This window comes from Rhincodon typus, chromosome 8, assembly GCF_021869965.1.
Source record: "Rhincodon typus isolate 14 chromosome 8, sRhiTyp1.1, whole genome shotgun sequence".
In the NCBI taxonomy this organism is placed as follows: Eukaryota; Metazoa; Chordata; class Chondrichthyes; order Orectolobiformes; family Rhincodontidae; genus Rhincodon; species Rhincodon typus.
Window position 1 is genome coordinate 93,364,666 of NC_063339.1, and position 8,985 is coordinate 93,373,650.

The following is an 8,985-nucleotide window of genomic DNA, read 5'->3' on the forward strand; positions in this document are numbered from 1 at the left end:
GTCAGACACATTTTAGTGACCAGCAGAGCCCGCAGGAGACTCCGGGCTCACACCAATGGGGATGGTCAGTGTGACACAGAAATGAGGAATCGAAAAAAATCCATCATTTTACTGTCTGTGATCTCGGCCAATTTCATCCTGTTATGGTCAACATTAATGGTTTATTCTATATGGAACCGGATGTGGTATTTCGAGTTTCAGTCTGTGCACGTGGATCGCCTTGTGCAGGAACTGGGCTTCATGCTGCAGCTCCTCAGTTGCTGCACAAACACCGCGATTTATGCCGTGACCCAGACTAAGTTCAGACAGCAGCTGAAGAATGTGCTGAAATATCCCTTCACCCAAATTCTTCAATCAATCAAATTCACTCATTAATCAATGCATCCAGGATTTTCTCATTTCAGTTCAATGTTTCAGCAATGAAGCAGCCTGTCGCTATGGTAACAGACTGAGGGTAGTGCTGGCTTGTCCAACCTTATCCCAAAGGGAAACATGTCAATGTTTCTCTCAACTCACAGGCCAGAGAGAAAAGTCACCATTCCACTGACTGCATCCATAACTTCAATATGTTATTAACGTTCATTAAAAAGTGCCAAGCAGCACAGCAAACTATATTGTTGTTTGTCTTTGTTTTGAAGAAGATAAGCTGGAGAGAGACAGACTCGGCCCCAAGGGAATGGGAGGATTTCGGGACTGAGCTAAGGAGTTGGGTTTAAGTCACTCTGTCCTTGCGTTCACCTCTGGGATATCTCTGTCTCTTTCTCTCTCTCCTGTCCTTCCTCACTCGCTCTCTCCCTCTCTGACTCACATTTCTCCATTCCCCTCTGCTCCCCATCCCTCTCTCCATTCCCTTCCTTCTCTCTTTCCACCCACCCTCTCCAAACCACTCCCTCCCTCTCTTCCTGCATCCTGTCTCTCTCTCCCTCCTCCTTGAATGTCCGCACCTGCTTCTCTCACCCTCTGCATATGTAAACCCCATTTCCCTCTCTGTATTCTTCCCTCTGACCCCACCTCTCCCTAATCCCCTATCACACTCTTTCCCTCTCTCCATCCCCCTCCCCCTCTCTATCTCTCTCCCCATCCCCCTCTGTACCCTTTGTCTCTCTCCTCCCCCCTCGCTCTCACCTCTCACTCTGCCTCTGTTTCCTTGTCTCTACCTCTCTATCTCTGACCCACTTTCTCTCTCTCTCTGCCCCCTCTTCCTTGTCCTCCTCTCTCCCTTCAAGTCCCCAACTTATCTCTGTAACCCCCTGGCTCCCTGTTCCCTGTCCCCCTGCCCCCAGCCCTGCATCAGGCTCCCTGGGCCCTGTCCCCCTATACCCCAGCCCCTGCCCCTTTCGCTCTCTCTCTCACTCCCTGTTGCTCTCTCTCTCTTCCTCCCTCCCTCCCTGTCGCTTCCTCCCTGTCGCTCTCTCCCTCCCTCCCTGTCGCTCGCTCCCTCACTCCCTGTCACTCACTCCATTGCTCCCTCCCCGTCGCACCATCCCCGTCCCTTGCTCCCACCCCGTCCCTCCCCGTCCGTCGCCGTCACTCGCACCATCGCCCACCCTCACTCCCTGGCCATTCCTCGCTTTCTCGCCGTCCCTCGCTCCCTCCCCATCCCTCGCTCCATCGCTCCCTCCCCATCACTCACTACCCATCCCTTGCTCCCCGTCCCTCACTCCCTCCCGGTCCCTCACTCCCTCGCTGTCCCTCACACCCTCCCCGTCCCTTGCTTCCACCACGTCCCTCAATCCCTGTCCCTCCTAGTCCATGTTCCTCGCTCCCTCCTCCCGGTCGCCATCCCTGTCCCTCGCTCCCTCCCTGTCCCTTGGTCCCTCGCCATCCCTCACTCTCTTCCTCCCTCCTGCCCTACTCCTCATCCCTACCTCACTCCCTGTCCCTCACTCCATACCTCGCTCCCTCACCGTCCCTCGCTCCCTCCCTCCCTCCCGTCCAACTCCCCGTTCCTCCCTCACTCCCTCCTTCTTCGTCCCTCACTCTCTGTCCCTCACTCCCCATCCCTTGCTCCCTCACTCCCCGTCCCTCCCTCCCCGTCCCTCGTTCCCTCCCCCCGCTCCCCGTCCGTCCCTCCCTCAATCCCTCCCTGTCCCTCACTCCCTCCCCGTCGCTCCCTCCTGCTCCCTCGCTCTCTCCCTGTCCCTCGCTCCCTCCCCATCCCTCGCTCCCTCCCCATCCCTCGCTCCCTCGCCTTCCCTTGCTCCCTCTCTCCCTCCCACCCGACTCCCCGTTCCTCCCTCACTCTCTCCTTCCCCGTCCCTTGCTCTCTGTCCCTCCCTTCCCATCCCTCATTCCCTCCCGCTTCCTCCCAGTCCGTCCCTCCCTCAATCCCTCCCGTCCCTCGCTGCCTCGCTCCCTCCCTATCCCTCCCTTTCCCTTGCTCCCTCCCTGTCCCGCCCTGTCCCCCCTCCCTGTCCCTCACACCCTCCCTGTCGCTCCCTCCCTGTACTTTGCTCCCTCCCTGTTCCTCCCCCTCCTTGTCCGTCTCTGTCCCTCGCTCCGTCCCTGTCCCTTGCTTCCTCCCTCTCCCTCCCTGTTCCCCTCTCTCTCCCTCCATATCCCTCGCTCCATCCCTGTGCCTCGCTTCGTGTCCCTAGCTCCCTCCCCGTCCCTCGCTCTGGTCCCTCTCTCCCTCGCTCCCGTCCCTTGTTCCGGTCCCTCCCTCCCTTGCTCCCTCCCCGTCCCTCGCTCCCTCTCTCGCTCCCTCTACGTTCCTCACTCCCTCCCTCCCTGCCCCTTGCTCACTCCCCGTCCCTCGCTCCCTCCCTCCCCATCCCTCACTCCCTCGCACCCTCCCCGTCCCTCACTCCCTCCTTTGCTCCCTCCCCGTCCCTCGCTCCCTCCCCATCACTTGCCCCCTCCCTCCCTCCCTCCCCGTACCTCCATCCCTCACTCCCTCCCTCCCTGTCCCTCACTCCCTGTCCCTCTCTGTCCCTGTCCCACCTCTACTAGCGTCAACCCGCCTCTTTGACCTGTCCGTCCTCCCTGGACCGACTTATCCCCTACCTAACTCCCTACCTACACTCACCTTTACTCGCTTCATCCCTGCCTCCTTGACCTGTCAATCTTCTCTCCACCTATCTGCTCCACTATCCACCTTCTATCGCAGCCTCACCCTCTCTCTATTTATTTCAGAGCACCCTTCCCCTCCCCCATTTCTGATGAAGGGTCCAGACCTGAAATGTCAGCTTTGCTGCTCCTCTGATGCAGCTTGGCCTGCTGTGTTCATCCCGCTCTACACCTTGTTATCCCACACCTTGTCATCTCAGACCCCAGCATCGGCAGTTCCTACTAATCCCAAAGGGTATCATCTATCTTTTGTGACCTCTCTCTGGACTGGGAGCTTGTAATGTCCACCACTGAGCTAGGTGCTTCCCATCACAAGTTGGTACCTCAGGGTATACAATGCCTCATAGCCACTGGGAACAACAACCTGATTTATTCAGGAATGTTGCTTTTGCTTTTGGTACTGATTTTCACATCTTTTAGTGTAGGTCATAAGTTTTGGGGTGGGTGCAATAAAGGGAAAATGTCTCTCAGAAATCGAATTTGTTTGTTCTGAGATGTTACCCTGTACAGACAGTGATGATGTTTGTAAATATTTCACAGTGTAATAGAAAGAAAGACATTGAAGATGGGAGAGTCAAATCAAACACTGTATCAAGATCCAACGAGTTATTCAATCCATCAGGACCAGAAGGGAATATATTTATGTGGTATGTCTGTGGGAAAAGATTTCAAACATCAGTGTGAGTGGTAAAGCGCCAACACTCGCACACTGACACACCTGATTCTGAATGTTCCAGTGAACTAACTGCAGAAACTATTCAACATCATCCAGTTAACATTCTGAAAAATAAAATCCACAGAGCAGAGAAACTGTACACATTGTGTTTATGGACAAGGATTCAACAGATCATCCAATCTGGAGAGATGCCAGGAGATCAGCATCATGGAATAACCGTGGAAATGTGTGGATTGTGCAAAGGGATACAAATATCCAGGCCAATTGGAAGCTCATCGTCATAGTCACTCTCGGGAAAGATCATTCACCTGCTAAATGTGTGGGTAGGAATTTGCTCAGTCATCCAGCCTTGTGTCACACCAAGTGGGTTCACACTGACAAGAGACCTTTTAAATACTCTGACGCTGGGAAAAGCTTTAGGAGCTCTAAAGGTCTAATTCAATATCGATCTGTTCACACAGGAGAGAATTTGTTCAGCTGTTCCACATGTGGGGAGCAATTCACTTGGAGATCCAGCCTAATGTTACACAAAAGTCTTCACGGGGAAGGAAGCTTCATGTACTCTGTGTCTGGGAAGTGATAGAATTCATGGTCCAGCCTAAAGTCACACAATCGATTTCACACTGGAGAGAGACTGTTCATCTGCTCTCAGCGTGGGAAGAACTTCAGTCAGTTCAGTCAGTTATCCAGCCTCACTAAACATCAACGTGTTCACAGTGGGGAGAAGCCATTCACCTGCTCCATGTGTGGGAAGGGATTCACCCATTTTCCCCAGCACACTTATGACAGGCTTGTCACACTGGAAAGAGACCATTCGTCTGCTCAGTGTGTGGGAAGGGATTTATTAAATCAGCACAGCTTCTTATACACCAGCATGGCCACATTAGAGAGAGACTGTACACCTGCACTGAGTGTGGGAAGGGATTCACTCGGACATCTGATACTCAGTGAACACCAGCTATTCACACTGGGGAGAAACATTTGACTTGCTCCGTGTTTGGAAAGGGATTCACTCGGCCCTCCAATTTCAGCGGACATGGGCTTATTCACACTGATGAGAGACCATTTCAATGCTCTGACTGTGAGAAGATCTTGAGAAGCAGCAATGATTTGATGAAACACCAGCAAACCCATTCTGGGGAGATCCGTCATAATTCAGTGATGTGACCAATGGGAAGAGCTGGAGGACCGGAAGCACTCTGGACCTCCAGCCAATCAGAGCCCCTCTGTTGTCTAAACGCGAATGTGGGACAATCAACTTCTGAAGCTGCTCAGAGCTGCCAAGCAACGCTGTTGCTCCTCTCTCTCTGAATGAAGATTGAGCTTCACCCAGACTGAAACTTCCTCCTGTCTCCGATATCTTTGAGAAAACAATTTATCCCGATTTGTTTGTTTTTTTTAAAATTCTAGTGTGAAATTATTTATTTGTAGCAGCTGAAAGGAAATGCAGTGAACCCAGGGAGGGAGCAGAATCTGTCCAGACAAGAAGTGATGATCAATTAGATTTGATTGTTTTGAATTTTTAACCTAATTTCTAATCCAATAATAATAAACATAATAATCTTTTTGCAGGATTTTAGAACGGGAAGATTTTCAGACAGAAATCTCAAAACAACCATCGTGTAAGGATCCAATGGAGTCACTGAAATAAGCCGCATTTGAATGTCATTGGCTTGAAGCTATAGACCAAGAAATGTCTATTTGTTTCAAAAGATTTGAAACAACAGTTTGTCTGGAAAAGTACTGAGACATATACACCCAAGTGAGAGTCTTCCAGTGAACTGATATACCTTCATCTAGTCTCACAGCTGAAAGAAACATCACACCATTCACAGTAGGAACTTACAGAGACACAAGACCTCCTATAATATGGAGAAACCATGGAAATGTGAGGATTGTTTGAAAGGATTCCATTCCTTGTCAGTGCTGGAGTTTCATCAATCCAGTCACACAAGGCAGAGACCATTCACTTGCTCTGACTGTGCGAAGGGATTCCCTGATTCATCTGCTCTGTGGAAACACTGATGTGCTGCCACTAGAGAGAGCCCATTCACCTGCCCTGAATTTGTTTTTATTCATTCATAGGATGAGGGCATCGCTGGCAAGGCAGCATTTATTGCCCAAAACTAATTGTCCAGAGGCCAGTTCAAAGTCAACCACATTGCTGCAGGTCTGGAGTCACATGTGGTGCAAACCAGGTAAGGATGGCAGTTTCCTTCCCTCAAGGACATTAGTGAACCAGATGAGTTTTTCCAACAATCGACAATGGATTCACAGTCATCATTAGATTCTTAATTCCAGATATTTATTGAATTCAAATTCCACCATCTGCCATGGTGGGATTTGAAACTGGGTCCCCAGAGTGTTTATCTGGGTCTCTGGATTAACAGTCTAATACCACAGGCCATCATCTCCCCAATGGCAATAAATTCTGCAAATATTTCACCTGATGAAGCAACAGCAAGTTCCCACAGGGAAGAGGGCATCAACTTGGTTGGAGTAGAGTAAAGTATTCACTCAGTTATCCAGCCTGCACATGCATCAACGAATTCACACTGGGGAGAGGCCATTTACATGCTCTGGTTGTGGAAAAGAATTCACTCAGTCATCTGCCCAAATAAGACGCCAGCGCATCCACACAGGGGAGAGGCCATTCAAATGCTCCAAGTGTGGGAGGCGGTTCAGAGATTCATCTGGCCTACAGGTACACCAGCAAGGTCATACTGTGGACAAGCCATTTATATGTTCTGAGTGTGGGAAAGGATTCATTCAGTCATCCAGTCTGTCGAAGTACAAGAAAGTTCACAAATGATCAGAAGAGTTGGATCTGCTGTTAATCCGAATTATATATGCTGCTAGACAGCATACTTCAAACACACAGCATCTACTGTCTAGAAAAACAAGTGAAGTAGTTACATGGGACAATTAGCACCTGCATGCTCTTCTCCATACTGTACACCATTCTCATCAACAGGATATTAGAAAGGGAAGATTTGCAGACAGAAATCTCAAAATGACCATCACATGAAGATCTAATGGAGTCACTGCAACAACTGGGACTTGAAAATCATAATCTTCCATATTGGCTGTTCCTTTACTCTCAATGATTCAAAATCCTGGAACTTCTCCCAAACAACATTGTGGGTGACCCTACACCTCAAAGACTGCAGTCCCAGAAACCACCATCTTCTCAAGGAGGACAACTGGGATGGGCAATAAGTGCTGACCTAGACATTGATACTGTACCGCATGAATTGATTGAAAATGAGGGAAAATCACATCCAAGACTGAGCCATGTTCATACTGATAGTGGGTAAAGTTGGAGGGTCAGAGGGTTTCTTTTGCTGGACTGGCCACTCTCACCACTTTGCTTCCAGTGAGGCTAATGCTCTTTGAGCCTGGGACTGCAGATTCCCAAGGAAATGATTCCCAAATGCTGATGAAGTAAATTTATTTTGTCCTGGATAGGAAATAATGTTTTCCTCACCACTCCAATTAGATCAGAAGTAAATATGTTTGATTTTGTTCCATTGAGTTTCTAGCCCAATCAACTCAATTAGTCTCCATCAGTACTTATGCTCCACACCCTCCCCTTTTGTCTCCCCCATCAGCAGTTCCTTCTATTCCTTTCTCCCTCACATATGCATCCAACCTTTTAAATATATTCCTCTGTTCACCTCCATCTTGCACTTTTGGAGTGAATTGCACATTCTGACTTGTCGCAGAGTAAAGAGGTTTCTCATGAAAGCAAGATTGGATTTTTAAAGCCCTTCATCATTTTAAAGGCTTCCATCAGATAATCCTTTAGTCTTCTCTTTTCTAGAGAAAAGCTCCCCAGACTTGCCTGAGGGTTACATGTTTTCAGTTCTGATAATGTATTTTTGAATCTGTGTGACGCATTTCCAGTGCCGCTATTTTCTTTTTCCAAACGGCAATGACAAATGTTGACAGTACTCCCAGTGGAGTCAAACTTTGGTTTCAAATAAGTGCAATATCATTTTCCTCCTTTTCAATTCTATCTCTGCAGAAATGAGCCCAAATATGGGCTGTGCCTTTACAGAAAGATGTAAAGTTCCTAGAGAAGTTTGAGACTGGAATTACAGGAATGTTATCAGGGATTGAGGACTTCAGTTGGTTGGAGAGATTGGAGCAGCTGATCCTGTTCTCTTTGGATCTTAGAGTCATTGTGGTAGAACAGAGAGAGAGACCATTCAGCCCTCTGAGGTCATGCTGGCTCTGTTTAGAAAAAATGAGTCATTGTTCAATCCCAAAACCCCTGCAAGTTTATATGCATCAAAGAACCTCCAATTTTAAAAATACAGTAATGAATATATTGTTCAAGATGATAAACGTACTGGAATAATTAATTTCAGGTGTAGTTCAGGAGAATGTTGCAATCGAGGATTCACCGATGTTGCAGTTAAAACCTGGAATGTTGAGATGATTTGAATTAGTTGATATCTTTCCTTGGCAATATTTACATTTTGTCTTTGTTTTAATTTTGTTTTAGGAAACCACATTTGACAATCTGGTCGCTACCTGACGGATCAGCACCACATGGGAAGATGTTGAGATAGACATCCATTTTGATAAATGCACCTGAATGTTAATATGTGCCGTGATGTCAGGCTATCAGTGGCTGTGCAGATATAATATGCTATACATGAAAGAAATGGCATGTAAATTCACGGCGAACCCGCACTGCAGAGAGGGTCCCAAACACATGCAGCTCCTTGAGAAACAGCCGGACATGAAATGGTTAATGTGGCCGGGGGTAACGAGACAGCATTGTGACATCATCAAGACAGTGACACGTTCTCCCGAGAGAAACTGACCTGAAACAATCCGGAGAGAATTCAACCCACAGGGAATGGTCAGAAAGTCAGTGAGGTTCATTGGGAAGGGGTTACAAACTTAGATTGGGATCATTAAGAACTGTCCACATTTTGGACACAGGTAAATAAAAAGATTGGAGAATCTTTACATCCATATTTGATCTGTTGCTTGAAGCTCATGTATCTGTGTACGAATAATTTATAAACTCATGGCACTCCTCAGGAGAAGAACCAGTCAAGTCGATGTGACCCCAGCAGGGGCCAGAACTGAACTGGAAAATAACAAAGTGCAAATGATAGAGGGGTGATAAAGACAACCACGCCCGTTCAACGTGTGGTCTGTAAATATTCTGTTCCAGTTTCCTTGCCAATTAGCATATATTAATTTAAATATGATAACTATTT